This window comes from Ricinus communis, chromosome 9 (genome assembly GCF_019578655.1).
Source record: "Ricinus communis isolate WT05 ecotype wild-type chromosome 9, ASM1957865v1, whole genome shotgun sequence".
NCBI lineage: Eukaryota > Viridiplantae > Streptophyta > Magnoliopsida > Malpighiales > Euphorbiaceae > Ricinus > Ricinus communis.
Genome location: NC_063264.1, coordinates 20,501,724 through 20,523,403, shown reverse-complemented (window position 1 = coordinate 20,523,403; position 21,680 = coordinate 20,501,724). Strand labels below are relative to the sequence as shown.

Below are 21,680 nucleotides of genomic sequence, written 5' to 3'. Positions count from 1 at the left end.
TAAAAAAAAAATGTTGCGGAGACGGGATTTGAACCCGTGACTTCAAGGTTATGAGCCTTCCGAGCTGCCAAGCTGCTCTACCCCGCGTAATGAAGCGAAGAATTGGAAACTAATCTAATGGACAAACAAAGATTGAATGTGCTCCTCTACCATATCTGTACAAATAGAATAACGCATTTATACAGAATGGTAAAGGGACCCCTCTACGATCGATGATTATAAAAATAAATAGAAAAATGAAGGGAAATTTTTAATCCTTACCAACTCGATCTTGTTGCCCCCGGTAACAAACATGCATGAACCATTTCACGAAGTATGTGGCCGGATAGTCCAAAGTCTCGATAGTTAGCTCTTGGTATTCCAGTCAAAAAACAGCGTTGATAAAGACGTGTCGGTACACTATTTCGCGATGGGGATTGTAATTTTCCATGAATTTTCCATTTATCACTGACGATGGAACTTTGCTTATTTCTTTTTGAGGATCGACGAATCAAATGATATTTTTGTTCCAATTCTTGCCTCTTATTCTCACGTTGAATTAAATTTTTTCTTGCCATAATATTTCACTTTTTAGTAGTGTCGCTGATACAAGTCAGATCCTAGATGTAGAAATAGAAAAAGTCACCTTATCCATCGAAAAAATGAGATTTTCGTGGATACAGCACAAAGACAATTAATAAAATTTACCTGATGTAGAGGCAATCAAGAAAGACGCATAAGTGAAGATATAACCTACAAAAAAGTGGGCTAATCCAACCAGTCTTGCTTGCATAATGGAAAGAGCTACTGGTTTATCTCTCCATCGAATCAAATTAGGCAAACGTGTACATTCATGGGCCCATGCTAAAGTTTCAATCAATTCCTGCTAATATCCACGGCAAGAAATTAAAAACGTAAATCCAGTAGCCCAAACAAGATGTCCAAATAAGAACATCCATGCCTAGACTGATTAGCTATTCATACCAAAAGGGTTATATCCATTGATAAGTTGTGAAGAGTTTAACCATAGATAATCTCTTAACCATTCCATCAAATAAGTGGAAGATTCATTAAATTGTGAAACATTACCCTGCCATAACGTGATGTGCTTCCAATGCCAATAAAAAGTAACCCATCCAATGGTATTTAACATCCAGAAAATCGCCAAATAAAATGCATCCCAAGCCAAAATATCATAAGTACCGCTGCGTCCTAGACCATCACAAGGAAAACTATAACCAAAATCCTTTTTATCTAGCATTAACTTTGAACCACGTGGATCTAAAGCACCTTTTACTAAAATCAATGTGGTTGTATGTAATCTTAGAGCAATAACATGATGAACCAAGAAGTCTCCAAGCCCTATTATTAAGAATAATGAATTACTATTTTCATTAATAACATTTAACCAGCCAGGCAACCATATGCTTCACCTGCATTGAAGGCTGGACTATTCGTTGAAGACAAAAGTACATCGAACCCATATGAAGTTTTACTGTGAGCAGATTGTATCCATTAGGCAAATATGGGTTCGATCAAGATTTGTTTCTCTGGAGTACCAAAAGCAAGCATGATGTCATTATGAACATAAAGTCCTAAAGTATGGAATCCCAAAAAGAGGCTGGCCCAACTTAAATGGGATATAATAGCTTCTTTATGGTCTAACATTCTTGCCAATACATTATTTTCATTCTGTTCCAGATTGTAATCTCTACTAAAAAATATAGCTCCATGAGCAAAAGCTACTGTCATGATGAATCCTGCGATGTATTAGTGATGAGTATATAAAGCAGCTTGAGTAGTAAAGTCTTGCGCAATGAACACATAAGCGAGTAATGAGTACATGTGCTGAGCTACTAAGGAAGTAATAACCCCTAAAGAAGCTAGAGCAAGGCCTAATTGAAAATGAAGTGAATTGTTGATTGTGTCATAAAGACCCATATGTCCACGCCCCAATCGCCCTCCCAGAGGAAGATGCGCTTCTAAAAGATCTTTTATACTATGCCCAATCACGAAGTTAGTTCTATACATATGACTGACAACGAGAAAAAAGAAATGCAATAGCTAAATGATGGTGTGCAATATCGGTCAGCCGTAAACTTTAAGTTTATGGATGAAATCCCCCGAGAAGGGTTAGAATGGCAGTTCCTGCTCCTTGGGAGGTACCAAATAGATGATTATCGGAATCGGGATTTTGAGCATAAAGATTTCACTGACTTGTAAAAAGTGGGCCTAATCCTTGAGGATGTGGTAATACATCTAAGAAATTATTCCATCGAACGTATTCTCCCCTAGCGCTAGGAATAGCGACATGGACTAAATTTCCTGTCCAAGCTAAAAAGCTTACTCCGAATAGTCCTGAGGATGTGGTTCAGCATTTTTGAACCACGAAACGCTCAGTTTCCATTTTGGTTGTAGGTGTAACCAACCTGCTAGTAAGGCTAGGGCAAAAAGAAATAATAGAAAAAAAGCTCCGATATAAAGATCTTAATTAGTATGTAAACCGATTGTATACCACCATTGATAAACACCATAATAAGCGATATTCATTGGGCCAGGTGTACCCCCCCGAGTAAAAGCTTCCACGGCTGGTTGACCAAAATGAGGATCCCAAATTACATGAGCAATAGGTCTTACGTGTAAAGGGTTATGTAACCATGCTTCAAAATTTCCTTGCTAAGCTACATGAAAGAGATTTCCGGAAGTCCACAGAAAAATTATTGCTAATTGTCCAAAGTGAGAAGCAAAAATATTCTGATAAAGACGTTCCTCTGTAATATCATCATGACTCTCGAAGTCATGCGCGATAGCAATACCAAACCAAATACAACGAGTAGTGGGGTCCTGAGCTAAGTCTTAGCTAAACCTTGGAAATCTTATTGCCATAATGCCTTTCAAATCCTCCTAGCCATTATCCTGCTGCAATAATTCTTGGTAAGAAGAACGCCCATGTTGTGGCACTTCACCCAGAAGGTAATGGGTTACTCCTACAACACGTCCTTGTATAATGCTTAAGGCTCGAGGCTAAGTAACAAGAGAAACTTTTAATTTATTATGAGCCCACACGATTGATTCAATAAGCTTTTCCCAATAACCACGACCACTGAATAGAAATATTAAACTAAAAGCCCATACAAAATGAGCGCCTAGGAAAAAAGGCCATATGCAGATAATAAAGAACCATAAGACTGAATTAGCTGGGATGCCTGTGCCCATAAGAAATCACGGAGCCACCCATTAATAGTAATGGAACTCTGTGCAAAGTTTCATCCCGTGATATGAGTTACCTTTACCCTTTGATCACTTATACTACCCCAAACATCTGACTGCATTTTCCAACTGAAATGGAATATTACTACCGAAATTGAGTTGTACATCCAAAACTGCCCTAAGAAGACATGATCCCAAGCGGATACTTGACATGTTCCCCCTCTTCTAGGTCCATCACAAGGGAAACAAAAACCAACATTTGCTTTCTCTGGTATCAAATGAGAGCTACGGGCAAATAGAACTCCTTTCAGAAGTATCAATACTGTTATATGAATCGTAAATGCATGAATGTGATGTACAATAAAATCCGCAGTTCTTAATGGAATCGATAACAGAGCAACCTTGCCACCCACTACCATTAAATCGCGACCCCCCAAGTCAAACTGGTGCTTGCTATTGCACCTGGAGCCGTTGCACCTGATGCAATAGCATGGGTGGTTTGTATCCATTGAGCAAAGACGGGTTGTAATTGTATAGCAGTATCTGAAAACATATCTTGAGGGCGCCCTAAAGCACTCATGGTATCATTATGAATATATAAACCACAACTATGAAAGCCTAAAAATATACATACCTAATTGAGATGTGATATGATTGCATCGCGATGCCTCAGGACACGATCTAATAGATCGTTGTATCGAGTAGTTGGATCATAGTCTCTTACTATAAAAATGGCTGCATGTGCAGCAACACCAACTATGAGAAATCCACTAATCCATATGTGGTGTGTGAATAATGACAGTTGTGTACCATAGTCAATAGCTAGATATGGATAAGAAGGCATGGAATACATATGGTGAGCTACAACAATGGTTAAAGAACCCAACATAGCTAGGTTAAGAGATAATTGAGCATGCCACGACGTTGTTAGGATCTCATATAGGCCTTTATGGCCCTAACCTGTAAATGGGCCTTTGTGAGCCGCTAAAATATCTTTTATACCATGACCAATACCCCAGTTAGTCCTATACATGTGACCAGTTGCCAGGAAAAGAATTGCAATAGCTAAATGATGGTGTGCAATATCGGTCAGCCATAGACCCCTAGTCACTTGATCTAATCCTCCACGAAAAGTAAGAAATTTTGAATATTTTGACCAATTCAAGGTGAAAAATGGGGTTGCTCCCTCAGCAAAATTGGGATAAAGTTGAGCCAAAAGATCCTGATTCAAGATAAATTCATGAGGAAGTGGGATTTTTTTAGGATCCACTCCATCGTTTAGAAACTGGTTAATTGGTAAAGAGACATGTACTTGATGCCCTGCCCAAGAAAGAGACCCAAGTCTTAGTAGCCCCGCTAAATGGTGATTCAACATAGATTCTACATCTTGGAACTAAGCCAATTTTGGCGCAGCTTTGTGATAATGGAACCAACCGAAAAAAGCATAAGGGCTGCAAAGACCAATGCACCAATTGTGGTACAATATAGTTGTAATTCATTAGTTATTCCAGATGCTCTCCAAATCTGAAAAAAATCGGAGGTTATTTGTATTCCTCGTAACCCCCCACATCACCATTCAGTATTTCTTAGCCCACTATTGGCCAAACCAATTGGGCGCTAGGTCCAATGTGAGTAGGATCACTTAGCCATGCTTCATAATTGGAAAATACAAGCACCGTGGAAATACATGCCACTTAGCCAAAGAAAGATGATTGAGAGTTGGCCGAAATGAGCACTAAATACTTTTTGAGAAATCTCCTCCAAATCACTGGTATGGCTAGTGAAATCGTCAGCATCAGCATGTAGGTTCTAGATCCAAGTGGTAATATATGGTCCTTTAGCTATTGTTCTTGAGAAATGACCCGGTCTAGCCCATTCCTCGAAAGAAGTTTTGACGGGATCCCTATCTACCAAAATTTTTACTTCTAGTTCCGGTGAATGAATAATCATTGAGTCCTACTCTTTCCGAACAACGCATATAAAGAGACTCGCCAACAATCGAGTCAAGTAATTAGTGTACCTATGAGAGATACTTATAATTAGTTTCTTTCTCTTCTATCTCCCATTTATCTTATCTAGTTTCTTTAGTTATTCACTAGAGCAATTATGATCTGGAAGTCGATCCAGGGCAAGTGTTCGGATCTATTATGACATAGCCATAAGGCGCTCAATGGACCTTTTTGGGCTTTGAATTAATGCAAAAACAATTTTTTGTGCAACCTAGTGTATTCCTATCTTAATTAAAAGTTTCTAGCCGAGACTACTTTATATTTTTCTTACATTTTTTTTAACATAGAATATATTACTATTACTTTATTCCAAATCAGATGAAAGGCCATTAGTCATTAGTAAAAGACATTCCAAGATCTATTCTATATTTAGGCTATCTTTTATTCGTTTTAATAACAGAAAAGAAAATATATATTCTCTGCTATTTATATCTGTGTAGTGTTTATTCCTATGAAATACCAGACGAAAAGGGATGATCTTAGAAGGGGTATAATGAAATTCATGAAATTTTTTTATTGGTTCTTTTTAGAGAAACGATCCTTTTATTTTATTTGACTGATAGGGATAATAAACAAATAATTATAACAAATTTTGTATAAGAAATAAAGAAATATACCAAATACCAAAAAAAAATACTAAATTAAATAATAAATACAAAAATACAAAGGGACTTATCTTATTCAAAATGCCTTGTGATCTTCAACCAATTCTGCAATTCAATATAATTTTCGGGAGTAAGCGCTATAGCTTATTTCCAATACTCTGCGGCTTGATCGAACCAAGCCTCTACAATTTCAGAATCTCCCTGCCGAATGGCCTGTTCTCCTTGGTCAGAATAGGCAAGCAAATTCCTTCTATTAGAACCGTACTTGAGAGTTTCCTAAGCAAATGCCGAATGGCCTGTTCTCCTTGGTCCCATTTTTTTTCTTGAGTTAACCAAAAGGGGTTAATTACATTACATGAGTTTCAAACTGGAATTTGGATTAAAAATCAGTTTTATCTTTTCTCCCACCTTCAGAAGAATAAAGAGCAGACCTTCTACTATTGTTAGAATTTTCTATAAGGTAACTATCTCGGGTTTTTTATATAGAAATTTATATAGAATCTTTGAAAAAGACCTTCCCTCATAAGAAAGACTTACTATCTTTGGGATCTGATGCTACACGGTGCTTTATACTTTAGGGGATATACTCTTTTACAGAAGTTGATTCCTAACTTTTGTCTCACATTATGACATAAGTAAGCAGGTTATTTTTATATCGTCCAAAAATCTCACTAATTGATCTTTACGATGCTTCCTCTATCATTTAGATCCTTTATCCATAGAATAAAGTATCTAGGCATATTTTTTTCTTCATATTTTGACTTTTATGAAGTTGCTTTATTTTCTACAGTTGATAAAAAATCATTGTTTTTGACAATGCATATGCAGAGAGCCTATTTCTTTTCTTTTTTCTTTTCTTTCTATAGTGGAGATAGTCGCACGTAATGACAGATCACGACCATATTATTTAAAGCTTGTGGTAAGAAGGGGTTTCGTTCTAGTGCCCAAAAATAATATTCCAAAGCTTTTGTATGTTCTCCATTACTTGTGTGAATAAGGCCTATATTATAGAGTATATAACTTCGATCATAGGGATCAATTTCTAGTTGCATAGCTTCATAATAATTCTGTAAAGCTTTTGCGTAATTTCCTTCAGATTGAGCAGATACTTGTTACGGTCATCATTCGATTCAAAGAATCTCTGTTCCAGAATCGTACGTGAGATTCTCATCTCATACGGCTCCTCCTTTATGTGCATAATGAGAATAAAATGTGGAATAAAAAGGGGAGTGAAATATTCTCATTATGAACTGAACAGGGCTAGTGTTTTTACAAGAAATCTCTAGCTAACCTTCCTGTAAAAGATCTTTTCTTAACATCAAGCATATTGATACTAGATAAAAACATAATATTAAGCTAACTCCAACAATTTCTTTGTCCTCAATCTTCCTTAATTTCTAGGAATTAGTCACTTCAACAGTCTTCGATGGTTATACGGGTATCCAAAGTACGAATGAGATGGATGTTTGTTGTCCCAACCATTCTTCTTAGTCCTAATCCCAATAAAGAAAATGGATAATTTCTAACAAAGTTTTCGTGTTGTTGATTCCTAGACATAGTGTTTATTCCTCTATGCCGCCTATTGGTACTAGTGGGGTAGGGTTAACTTGCACTACAATATAGAACCCATAGTCATAGGTGTAACCTTACGTTCAATGCTAGAATTCACATTTGAAGCATTTGAGGCTGCATTAATCGTGGATACCCGACAGAAGGAATTGTTTTATTTATAAACTTATAAATTTCACCTTCAACAAGCGTAGAGTTATTTTAAGTCTTTCTATTCTGACTAATATGTCTTTCTCCTAAAACTTGAAGCGGTAAATAAAAAAAATCAAATCACACCATCTCTGTAATAAGTAAATGCCTCTTTTTCTCCCAAAGTTTTCAGAATTATTTGTAATAAGATATTGGCTACAATTGAAAAGGTCTTATCAATAAAATTTCCAGTTATCTGGGATCTAGGCATAAGTAGCAATCCATTTTATTATTTCTTTTAATTACCTGTCATGAGAAAACGATCCCACAAAAAAGTAGTTGTACGGTACAAAATAATATAAAAATAGATCGTTCCAATCTAATGATTTAAGCCGATATAGATATAAAAAAAAGACGGAAGGGCCATCTTTACAAACTTCACAAACACGAATAGATAAATATCTTTATTGCTTTTAAGAAATTTTTTTCACAAAAATAAAAAAAAATCTTTACCCCCCAATTTCGAAGGAAAGTTCTTTATTTGATTAAAGTTTTTCTATTTTTTCTATTTTTATTAGTTAGAATTGATTTATGTACCATACCTATTTAACAATCTAATAAGAATGACTCGCGATTCACTCGGGTTCGGGGCCATAATCATTATGTAGGAGAGATGGCCGAGTGGTTCAAGGTGTAGCATTGGAACTGCTATGTAGGCTTTTGTTTACCGAGGGTTCGAATCCCTCTTTTTCCGTACTTTCACCTAATTTATTAATGTTACTGACCACAATGTATCAAATCCCATAACAATGGATACCTTTATTCCAATAGTTAGACCTTTCCTTGATATAGATTCTCTATTCCTAATTTATGTGGTACAAAAAATACTGAAAAAATTGGAAAGGAATGAAAATATCACTATATATCTATGATATATGAATGGGAGAAAACCCCCCGATCAAACCAAACCCTTACTTTCTTTTTGTTTCTTTGCTTAGGCAATAAGGGGGCAAAATTATCCAAACCCTTGTTATTTTAGTTAGAGTTAAGTTTGACGAGAATAATATTCTACCACTAGCAATTCGTTTATTTTCAAGCCGATCCATTTATTATCTATTATTTGATTAACCAATCCTTTATATTGAAATGGGTCAAGAGTCAAATGTTTTGGCAATTCCTCCTAGGGGGATGACTCAAGATAATTTTAAATCATAGCTTTGGATTTTTATTCATCCTCGCTGTAATAATATCTCGGGGTTTGCAGTGATAACTTGGTATATCTACTATACGACCATTAACTAAAATATGTCTATGATTAACTAATTGGCGAGCTCGAGGAATAGTTGACGCCATACCCAATCGAAAAAGGATGTTATCCAAATGCAGTTCAAGTAATTGTAGTAAAACCTGACCTGTTGACCCTTTGGCTTTGGCTTTTGTAGTGATACGAACGTATTTAAGTAATTGTCGTTATGTAAGACCATAATGAAAACGTAATTTTTGTTTTTCTTCTAAACGAATATGATATTGAGATTTTTTACCGGAGCGTGATTGATTTCGAAGATCGCTCCCAGCCCTAGGCCTTTTACTAGTGAGTCCCGGTAAAGCCCCTAGACGGCGTATTTTCTTGAAACGAGGCCCTCGGTAACGTGACATAAGAACTCCTTATTTTACTTATTTTATTTTTATTGAATTTTCAAAAACCTAAATTAAAATTGAACTACTGAAGTAAAGGATAAATATGATAAATGAAACAAAATCTACTGAAGTATTATACTAAGAATAATGAGATGGATTGTATCAATATCCAGACCTTTTTGTATATATACCAATAATGTATATAGAAAAAAGGTCATTTTCTTGTTCTTGATTTGTTCTGCAGAGATTTAACTACTCTAACTTTGAACTTTTATTCATAATTTGAAGTTCCTACCACATAATAATAGGTCCCCTTGGCAAAGGGGAACGAAGCTTTTTCAATATTCTTTGATTTCAAAAAGGCATTATCAATTATGTAAAAAATCAAACAAATAAAGAAAAGCTAGCTATCGGAGTCGAACCGATGACCATCGCATTACAAATGCGATGCTCTAACCTCTGAGCTAAGCGGGCTCACATAACAGAAATTGTACATGCATAGGAATTTAGTAAACTAGAAGAATCTTGGCTATTACCTTTTTATTCTTTTCATTATTAATTATTCATACTTAATATGAATATAGAAAAAAGAAAAAGAATCGACCATTCGAGTATTCAAAATTGCATGAGAAAGAATGATAGTAAGAGAAGTATATATAATAAATGTGGTATATATTCATATATATTGAATTACGGATAGAGAAATGATAGAATCCTTTTTTATTAGACTAAAGAAGGATTTCTGATAGAGATGAAAGAAGATAGAAACGAAAAAAAGAAGAGGAAACACCTTTTATAGTTATAGCAATTTTTATAGAAATCGGTATCTAATAACTTCAATAGTTCCAATAGAATATAAATGAAAGGCGGGTAATAATAAGATTTGAATCTCAAAACAAAAAAGGGGATATGGCGAAATTGGTAGACGCTACAGACTTAATTGGATTGAGCCTTGGTATGGAAACCTACTAAGTGATAACTTTCAAATTCAGAGAAACCTTGGAATTAAAAATGGGCAATCCTGAGCCAAATCCTATTTTTCGAAAACAAACAAACATTCATAAAGACAGAATAAAGAAAAAGGATAGGTGTAGAGACTCAATGGAAGCTGTTCTAACAAATGGAGTTAACTGCATTGCATTAGTAAAGTAAAAGAAATCCTTCCGTCAAAATTCCATATTCCAGAAAGGATAACCATATATACATACGAATACGTATTGAAATAATATCTCAGATGATTAATAGGGGGCCGAATCCGTATTTTTTTATCTTTATATGAAAAAAAAAGAATTGTTTTGGTTTGAATTGATTCCAAGTTGAAGAAAGGATTGAATATTAATTGATTACATTATTCACTCCATAGTCTGATAAATAACTAATTAATCGGATGAGAATAAAGATAAAGTCCCATTCTACATGTCAATATCGATAATAAGGAAGTTTATAGCAAGAGGAAAATCCGACGACTTTAGAAATCGTGAGGGTTCAATTCCCTCTATCCCCAAAATAGGCCCGCTCGACTCCCTTATTATTTTTATCCTATTCTCTCTTTTCGTTAATGGTTCAAATTTGGTTATCTTTCTCATTCATTCGATTCTTTCACAAACATATTTGGGCTGGATTTCTTTTCACAAGTCTTGGGATAGATATGATATACATAAAATGAATATCTTTGAGCAAAACCAGAAACCCCCATTCTAGTTGAAAATGGAATGATTAACAATCCAAATCATTATTTGAGCTGAAATTTACATTACGAAGTCATCTTTTTATTCGTTTTTTTAAAGATATAAAACATTTCGGGTTTGAATAAGACTTTAGAATACTTTTTCATCTTTTTTTTAATTGACATAGACAAAAGCCGTTTAGTAAAATGAGGAAAATGATGCGTCGAAAATGGTTGGGATAGCTCAGCTGGTAGAGCAGAGGACTAAAAATCCTCATGTCACCAGTTCAAATATGGTTCCTGGCACATGATTAGTTTGTGTATGAGTATCTATTCTACAACTATATCAAATTAATTGATATAGATCTGATATAGATCGACATACATATTCCTTAATATTGTAGATCATGATATATACTTAACTTATCCATCTGATGTATGGAGATATAGCCTTTTTAGATGAGTAAAGCGTTTATATTATAAAAAAGTATGTAAAAATAATTAGATTATGTTTCCTCTTCTTTTTTATTTAATTTGTTCATAATGTGTCTCCCCTCAATAAAAAAGAATGTTAATACTTCATATAGACTCGAAAAGTTAAAGTCACTTTAGTTAGTTAAAAGACCTAAAAGTCTAGTTGATAGGAGTTGAGGAGTGGAAATACCCAAGATTCGTCTCAGATACAATATAAATAGAATCCGATCCTCTTTCATTTCTTTGTATTTTATTTCATATTCTTTTTATATTTCTTAATTCCCTCCTATGTTATGTGACTTTTTAGAGCTCATCTAAGGGATGCGTGCGGTACAATGTTCATGATGCAAAATTCGTTTAGTTCATCCTATTAACTCAACTTTCAAAAGTCAATATCTTCAAAATTTGAGAATTCAACGAATCCCTAATTGTATTTTTTTTTATTTAGTCTATCCATATCTATAATAATATGAATGAAACTTCAATGACTCCGTTGATCTATAAGAGAGCGTACAAATAGTCCTTGAGTATTTGTAGTTGGAAGACTGACGATTAGTTTTTTATTATTCAATGAGCATATTGTATTTCATAAAAATTAGGAGCAATATAATCTTTATGTAAGGGCCACCCTATCCAACTTTCCGGCATTAAGATACGTTTTAGACGCGGATGATTATCATAAAGGATTCCTAACATATCATAAGATTTCCTTTTTTGAAAATCCGCACTTCTCCAAACCTAGAAAATAGACGGAATTTTAGGATTCTTCCGTGGGGAAAATACCTTTATACATACTTCTTATGGTTGATCTATACCATACTCTATTCTCGTAAGATGCCCATCTTACCTCCTCTATGTTCTTGATAGCCCATCTTTGTCTCAGTAGAGTCTTTCAATGGCATGTTTTGGTCCTCTTCCCCATTATTTAGAAAGAGTGAGCCACCGGTTCAGGTATAAGATACTATCATTATCGCCTGAACAATTAGACATCCAACCCATAATCGCAACGATTCAATTGCAAAAGTGGAGCTCTACCAAGTGAGCTATATCCCCCCGAGCCAAGTGGAGCATGCACGAAGGAGTCAGATGCTTCTTCTATTCTTTTCTTTGGTGTAGCTGGTCCATCCTGGACTTGAACTAGAGACCTCACCCGTGAAGTAAATCATGACACCTACGGTCCAGCCAATTGGAGAGAATCAATAGATTCCTTTTCAGGAGCAATTCATCCTTCCCGAATGCAACATACAATTCTTTGTTGTACTGCGCTCTCCAAATGTGCTTGTTCTCCCTTTCTTCCTTACCGCGACTAGTCTTTTTGAAATAACTCCGATAAGAAAAAAAAGAAGGCGTCAAGAGACCAGACCCTCATGGCCCCACCTTAGACACTCTAAGATCCTTTTTCAAACTGGCTCCCATTTCGAATCAAGAGATAGATAAATAGACACATCCAATTGCACTAATCGAGGGCGTTCGTAGTGACTGAGGAGGTCGAAGACTAAGAAGTCAGTTATTTATTAGCCAAGCATTCTTCTCATGGCTAGATCCAATCTCCTAGTCCCTGTGGAAAGGAAAAAGAATTTCACCTCCTTCGTTTCGTGAAGGGAGGGTTAGGAAAATCCTATTGATTGCAGCTTTTTCCAGACCTTCGGGAAAAGCATGAAAAAAAAAGCTGGAATGGTACGATCCCTCCGTCGCCCCAGAATGAAAGGGACGATCTCGTAGTTCTTAATCTGTGAAGATACGTCGTTAGGTGCTCCATTTTATTTTCATATTGAGGCCGAACCTAAACTTGTGCTCGAGAGATAGCTATCCATACATTGATAAGGGATGTATGGATTCTCAAGAAGAGAGGAGCCGTGGTGGTCCCCCTCAGACCGGCCAAATCCCATGAGTGAATAGAAAGTTAGATCTGTATTGGATCTCACTTGAATCGCCCCATCTAGCCTCTTGAGGAGAAGTTTGGTTTCAAACCCCGATTCGAATAGGAGAAGTACGCCTTGGATGATCCACATCTCAAGGTCAGGCGCTGATGAGCATATTGAACTATCCATATGGCTGAGAGCCCTCACAGCCCAGGCACAAAGACGCAATTATCAAGGGCGCGCTCTACCACTGAGCTAATAGCCCGTCGGGGGCCCGCTATGCCAAAAGTGAGAGAAACCCCATCCCTCTCTTTCCTTTCTTCGTCCCCATGTCGCCACGCAGGAGGGGCATGGGGACGAAAAAAGAGGATCCTATCAACTTATTCCGACCTAGGATAATAAGCTCATGAGCTTGGTCTTACTTCATCATCGAGAAAGAAGACTTTCGTCGATAAGTTTAAATCGTACGTAGCTCCCTTCTGTTGGGGTGTGAAGCAGTGTCAAACCAAAATACACAACAAGCATTACCTCTCCCTGAAAAAGAGGTGATCCAGCCGCACCTTCCAGTACGGCTACCTTGTTACGACTTCACTCCAGTCACTAGCCCTGCCTTCGGCATCCCCCTTCTTGTGGTTAAGGTAACGACTTTGGGCATGGCCAGCTCCCATAGTGTGACGGGCGGTGTATACAAGGCCCGGGAATGACTTCACCACCGTATGGCTGACCGATGATTACTAGCAATTCTGGCTTCATGCCAGCAAGTTGCAGCCTGCAATCTGAACTGAGGACAGGTTTTTGAAGTTAGCTCACCCTTGTGGGATCGCGACCCTTTGTCCCAGCCAATGTAGCACGTGTGTCGCCTAGGGCATAAGGGGCATGATGACTTGATGTCATCCTCACCTTCCTTCGGCTTATCACCGGCAGTCTACTCAGGGTTCCAAACTCAACAGTGGCAACTAAACACGAGGGTTGCGCTTGTTGCGGGACTTAACCCAACACCTTATGGCACGAGCTGATGACAGCCATGCACCACCTGTGTTCGCGTTCCCGAAGGCACCCCTCTCTTTCAAGAGGATACGCGGCATGTCAAGCCCTGCTAAGGTTCTTCGCTTTGCATCGAATTAAACCACATGCTCCACCGCTTGTGCAGGCCCCGTTAATTCCTTTGAGTTTCATTCTTGCAAACGTACTCCCTAGGGGGGGATACTTAATGCGTTAGCTACAGCACTGCACAGGTCGATATGCACAGCGCCTAGTATCCATTGTTTACGGCTATGAGTACTGGGGTATCTAATCCCATTCGCTTCCCTAGCTTTCGCCTCTGAGTGTCAGTGTCAGCCAGCAAAGTGCTTTCGCTGTTGGTGTTCTTTCCGATCTCTACGCATTTCACCGCTCCACCAGAAATTCCCTCTACCCCTACCGTATTCCAACTTGGCAGTTTCCACCGCCTGTCCAGGGTTAAGCCCTAGGATTTGACATCGGACTTAAAAAGCCACCTATAGACGCTTTACGCCCAATGATTCCAAATAACGCTAGCATCCTCTATATTACGGCGGCTGTTGGCACAGAGTTAGCTGATGCTTATTCCCCATATACCGTCATTGCTTTTTCTCCAGGAAAAGAAGTTCACGACCCATAGGCCTTCTACCTCCACACGGCATTGCTCCGTCAGGCTTTCGCCCATTGCGGAAAATTCCCCATTACCGCATCCCTTAGAAGTCTGGGCCGTGTCTCAGTCCTAGTGTGGCTGATCATCCTTTCAGACTAGCTACTGATCATCGCCTTGGTAAGCTATTGCCTCATCGCCTTAGTAAGCTATTGCCTCACCAACTAGCTAATCAGATGCGAGCCCCTCCTTGGGCAGATTCCTCCTTTTGCTCTTCATCCTACGGGGTATTAGCATCCATTTCTAGCTATTGTTCCCCTCCTAATGGCAGGTTCTTACGCATTACTCACCCGTCCGCCACTGGAAACACCGCTTCCCGTCCGACCTGCATGTGCTAAGCATGCCGCCAGGATACCATTTCAAATTGAATGGATTCAAAACACTGTTATTGCATGGATCATGATTAACAACTCTCCCGTTTTCGTCCATTAAATAATATTTAAGTACTCGAAAAGTCTTTTTTAAATTGTTAAGTTTCAAATATTTAGTTACTGATATCCAATTATGAGTTATTAATATTAAATTTAAATGGTAAAATAAATATAAATTCGCAATTTGAAGGGCTGTTCCTAAAGGGCCCAACAAATTTCTAATTGGAATTATAGGATCTCTTTTAACTAATTCTTTTATTACATTGTGATGTTTTACATCGTTGAAGGGATCCATTCAAAAACAATTAGATGATAACAAAATTATCAAAGATTGACATTCCTTATTTCTATTCAACAACATACTAATAGTTCCTTGATTTTGTTTAAGTGATTGTTGAATCCTTTGGGTGAAATTTTTGAATTAGATCGCGCTACTTTCAAATCCAATGGTGTTTTTCGTAGCAGTCTAATGGGTTGGTTTACTTTTGGACATGCTTCGTTCGCACTGCTCTTTTTTTTCAGACACATTTGGCATGGTGCTCGAACTTTGTTCAGAGATGTTTTTACTGGCATTGATCCAAATTTAGACGTTCAAGTGGAATTTGGAGCATTCAAAAAGATTGGAGATCCGACTACAAGAAGACAGGTAGTTTGATACAATATTTGATATCTCTTACTTTTTGCCTCTATTCTATTTTATTTTTGTAATTTGATACAAGGTACTAGAGATATCTGAATTTGAATTGTCGTCCTTTCTTTGAATCTTGTTCTTTTTTTATCCGAGAGACGATTTCAAATAAATAGGTATGGAAGCTATAATTGTAAACCATGATTGAATTTATGGAAGCATTGGTTTATACATTCCTTTTAGTCTCAACTTTAGGAATCATTTTTTTCGCTATCTTTTTTCACGAACCACCTAAAGTTTCAACTAAAAAGATAAAATAATTTTTTGTTATCTTAATTGAAGTAAAGAGCCTCCTAATATTGGGAGGCTCTTTACTTCAACTAGTCCCCGTGTTCCTCAAATGGATCTCTTAGTTGTTGAGGGGGTTGCCCAAAAGCAGTATATAAGGCATACCTAGTAAGACTTACAAGTAAACCAGATATAAAGATGGCGACCAGGGTTGATGTTTCCATTTTTATATAATTTAATTTCAAGACCACAATGGATCTATGATAAGATACAAAGTCAACATATCTCAATTAATACAAATATGACTTATGGCTACACAAAGTGTAGAGGGTAGTTCTAGATCTGGTCTAAGACGAACTGTTGTAGGGGATTTATTGAAACCATTGAATTCATAATATGGTAAAGTAGCTCCTGGATGGGGAACTACTCCTTTGATGGGTGTCGCAATGGCTCTATTTGGCAGTATTCCTATCTATTATTTTGGAGATTTATAATTCTTCCATTTTACTACACGGAATCTGAATGAATTAGATTTATAAGAACCACTAAGTCCTAGTTTTTCAATATAAAAGAAGAATTTTGGCTTGGTCTCGGATTTTTTATTCTATTTTGGTAGTTTAATCGTGAAATTTCTTTCTTTCTGTATTTCTGGAATATGAGTGTGCGACTTGTTATAATTGATCCTATTGATAGTATAGAGAGTGGGCCTGTCGTCTTAATAGAGATGATATTTTACCTCGTCAGGTATTTATTTTAGTATCTGGAGCACGAAATATATGAAATAGATTATAAAGTATTAGAACTATGATTCATACTTAATATTCAGATCTCATGACCGGATTCCAAAATATTTCAAAGAATTAGAAGGTATAAATTGAAAGATTTTTCCTCCTCATTTTCTATGTTTGATCAAAGGACAAACATTTCTTTGAAATTTTTACTCATTATATTTATTCAATGAATAAGTGATGGTACAATGGTTCTTACTCAGGGAATATTTGGACTTAGTTTGAAGTTTTTATTAAGTCATCATGGTTCTAATATGAATCTGAGGTTTCAATCGATTTATAGGATCTTAACAAGAAAATTCCTATCAATAATAACGAAAACAATAGTAAGGCTGCATTACATACAAAAAAAATACGAAAAAAATGGGCAAATAGAAGATTCAAGAGGCCTGTAACAATCAACACTAAGAGATGAATGAGCCAACTTGATATTTTGGCATTGTAACCACAAAGAAGAGTTTTCAAAGAAGAGTTTTTAGATTTTTCTTTTTTCGTATCATCATCTTCAAAGAAAACTGTTGAATCATAGGATTAAGAAGTTTCTATTCTATTAGCCATATCCATTTCAATTAGTATTTTGGTGGTTCTGTTTGAGCCGTACAAGATGAAATTCTCATATACGGTTATCGGAGGGGGAGGCCCTCGGGTTTACTTATCTCAATAAAGTTTATGATTGGTTCGAAGCACGTCTCGAGATTCAGGCAATTGCAGATGATATAACTAGTAAATATATTCCTCCCCACGTCAACATATTTTATTATTTAAGAGGAATTATGCTTACTTTTTTTAGTACAACTAGCTACGGGGTTTGCTATGACTTTTTACTACCGTCCGACCATTATTAAGGCTTTTGCTTCTGTTCAATACATAATGACTGAAGCTAACTTTGGTTGGTTAATCCGATCAGTTCATCGATGGTCGGCAAGTATGATGGTTTTAATGATGATCCTCTACATATTTTGTATGTATCTCACTGGTGGCTTTAAATAACCTCGTGAATTGACTTGGATTACAGGTGTGGTTCTTGCTGTATTGACCGCATCTTTTGGCGTAACTGGTTATTCCTTACTTAGGAACAAATTAGTTATTGGGCAGTAAAAATTATAACAAGCGTGCCAAAAGCTATTCCTGTAATAGGATCGCCTTTGGTAGAGTTATTACGTGGAAGTGCTAGTGTAGGACAACCCATTTTGACTCATTTTTATAGTTTACTCACTTTTGTATTACCTCTTCTTACTGCCGTATTTATGTTAATGCACTTTCCAATGATACGTAAGCAAAGTATTTTAGGCCCTTTATAGTATAAAGAATATAAATTATAGATATTTGTAATCAACCATTGATCGCTTGGGGGAGGAAGAATAGTATTTCATTGCTATAAATATGGATTATTGAAAAGAATAAGACATGTATTTGGATATTTCCCTTCAACTCCAATTTTTTTCTTTATTTTACATGAATAGTTGAAGCAAATTCTCCTAAGAGAAAAATGGATTATGGGAGTGTGTGACTTGGCCTATTGATTTGGCCGTGCGGATATATGCCCTTATCCGCCATATTGGAATTAATAACCAAATGTGTCTTTGTTCCAACCGGTCGTAAGCCCTGTCGAGAGGATAAATTTGGTTCACTTGAAGAGAATCTTTTCTATGATCAGATCCAATCATGTTGTACATGAACAGGCTCCCTAAAACCTAGTAGAATAAGCGATATGGTAGAATCTATATTCTATTTTACCTATTTTATTTATATGTTTTGTTTTATTTATTTCCTTTACTTTATTACTTAATACTTTATAGATTACTTAATACTTTATAGTATGGAAATGCAGTCATTTTCTCTGCATTGATCCGATTTATGATACTAAAGTGAAATATGGGATCTAAAGAATGACATAGGCTAAACTATATTTTTTAGAGATAAAGGCCAATCGAAAGGTCTGAGACGACCCAAAAAGCACTTAATCATGATCACCTTTTAGGCCTACTTGGGTATTGAGCATTTACCTGTAAGAATGAATTCCTTGCAATGGATAATTAATTGCAACTCTGGAAAAAGGAATCCAGTCAATTTTTTATTACATAATATTACATAAAATCATTCATATATGTGTAGACATGGCTAACATTTTCCATTTTATAAGATCTATACATACAAGATATTTTTTATATTGATCTATTTGATTCATTTGATTCTTGCTCGGGCTGGATGATGAAAAACTATCATGTGTAGTTCCTTCAAAGGATGGATTTATAAGAATTCACCTATCCCAATAACAAGAAAACCTAACTTGAATGATCCTGTATTAAGGGCTAAATTGGCTAAGGGAATGGGTCATAATTATTATGGAGAACCCGCATATGACCCAATGATCTTTTATATATTTTTCCGGTAATAATTCTAGGTATTATTGCATGTAATGCAGGATTAGCGGTTCTATAACCATCAATGATTGGTGAACCTGCGGATCCATTTGCAACTCCTTTGGAAATATTGCCTAAATGGTATTTGTTTCCTGTATTTCAAATACTTTGTACAGTATCCAATACGTTATTGGGTGTTCTTTTAATGGTTTCAGTAGCTGCAGGATTATTAACAGTACCCTTTTTAGAGAATGTTAATAAATTCCAAAATCTATTTCGTCGTCCAGTTGCGACAACCGTCTTTTTGGTTGGTACTGCAGTAGCCCTTTGGTTAGGTATTGGAGCAACATTGCCTATTGATAAATCCCTAACTTTAGGTCTTTTTTAAATTGATTCAATTGTAAAATAAAATATCATGATGTGTATGTATATTTAAGGAATAGTCGCTTCAAAGTGAATTCTCCCTAGATAACATTTATCGAATTTATATTTTATTCTTTGGTAAAAAAATTAAATTGCGAAATTTTTTTCTATTTCTAGAATACGCAATATATGTCTTACATCGTCTATACGAAAATGTTCAATTTTCATAAGATCTTCTTGACTCTTATTCAAAAGGTCCGATAATGTATATATATTGGATCGTTTGAGGCAATTATAGATCGTAGGAGTCAATTCTGATTGGTCAATAAAAATGTATTTCAATGTTATTTCATTTTGATTTTTTCTTAATTTAGTCAATCTATCATAAAAGGTAAAAAGAGGTAAAGTAACCTTGTGTTGATTTTTTCTAAATGGAAGTTTTCTTCTTCTGCATGTAGAAAAGGAATAAATAAATCAATCAAATTTCGGGAAGCTTCATGAAGTGCTTCTTTAGGAGTTAAACTCCCATTTTTCCATATTTCGAGAAAAAGTATCTCTTGCTTTTCATTCCCATTTCTATAAGAATAAACACTATGATTCGCATTTCGAACAGGCATAAATACAACATCTAAAGGATAACTTCTCTCTTAAAAATTATTTATTAGTTTTATACAATAGCCGCGATTCTATATTAAATAATTCTAAAAAAATAATTATGAATTACTAAATTAAATAATTCTAAAATTTTAAATATTAATTATTTCTTTTTAATGAATAGATCCGATCACAACTTCAAATATGGAATTCAAAGGGATCCAATAGGAAATGATACTCTGAATCATAGAACTATAATGAAATTATACGATCAACCAACATTTATCGAATTTGAAACAGAGTCTGAAGAAATGGTTCGATCCTCTTATTTTTCTTTCTCGAACCGAGAGATCCATGAATTGGGATCCTAATGCATATAGATACAAATGGTTTAATAGGAGCAAGAATTTCCAGGAACATTTGGAACATTTCATTTCTGAGCAGAAGAACCGTTTTCTTTTTCAAGTAGTGTTCGATCGATTACGTATTAATCAATATTCGATTGATTGGTCTGAGGTTATAGACAAAAGAGATTTGTCTAAGTCACTTCGTTTCTTTTTGGCCAAGTTACTTCTTTTTTTGTCCAAGTTTCTTCTCTTTTTGTCTAACTCACTTCCTTTTTTCTTTGTGAGTTTCAGGAATATTACCATTCATAGGTCTGAAATCCATATCTATGAATTGAAAGGTTCAAATGATCCACTCTGATCAGCTGTTAGAATCAATAGGTCTTCAAATTGTTCATTTGAAAAAATGGAAACCCTTCTTATTGGATGATCATGATACTTCCCAAAAATTGAAATTTTTGATTAATGGTGGAACAACATCACCATTTTTATTCAACAAGATACCAAAGTGGATGATTGACTCATTCCATACTAGAAATAATCGCATGAAATCTTTTGATAACACGGATTCCTATTTCTCAATGATATCCCAAGATCAAGACAATTGGCTGAATCTCGTGAAAACATTTTATAGAAGTTCATTGATATCCTCTTTTTATAAAGCAAATCGACTTTGATTCTTGAATCATCTATATCATTTATGGTTCTATTGTAATAAAAGATTCCCTTTTTATGTGGAACTTGAATCAAGAATTATGATTTTACGTATGGATAATTCCTCAATATCTTGTTCATTCGCAATAAAATATTTTCTTTGTGCGGCAGTAAAAAAACATGCTTTTTTGGAGAGAGATACTATTTCACCAATTGAGTCACAGGTATCTAACATATTCATACCTAATATTTTCCACAAAGTGGTAACGAAAGGTATAACTTGTACAAATCTTTCCATTTTCCAATTCAATATGATCCATTCGTTCATAGAGCGATTTATTCGATCGCAGACATTTCTCGAACACCTCTAACAGAGGGACAAATAGTCAATTTTGAAAGAACTTATTGTCAACCTCTTTCGGATATGAATCTATTTGATTCATAAGGGAAGAACTTGCATCAGTATCTTAATTTCAATTC

At 35.7% G+C, this 21,680-nt stretch overlaps 2 non-coding genes and 2 pseudogenes across 2 annotated transcripts; 2 read left to right on the top strand and 2 right to left on the bottom strand.

Moving 5' to 3' along the window:
* The first annotated feature begins 8,168 nt into the window (after positions 1-8,168).
* Positions 8,169-8,255, top strand: TRNAS-GGA. The gene has a single exon. It is a non-coding gene; the product is annotated as a tRNA-Ser (tRNA).
* Positions 8,256-9,540: 1,285 nt separating this feature from the next.
* TRNAT-UGU lies at positions 9,541-9,613 on the bottom strand. Its single transcript has one exon. It is a non-coding gene; the product is annotated as a tRNA-Thr (tRNA).
* Positions 9,614-19,106: 9,493 nt separating this feature from the next.
* Positions 19,107-19,667, top strand: LOC125371144 (annotated as a pseudogene).
* A 62-nt stretch (positions 19,668-19,729) lies between these two features.
* On the bottom strand, positions 19,730-20,631 carry LOC125371210 (annotated as a pseudogene).
* Between the last annotated feature and the right edge of the window lie 1,049 nt (positions 20,632-21,680).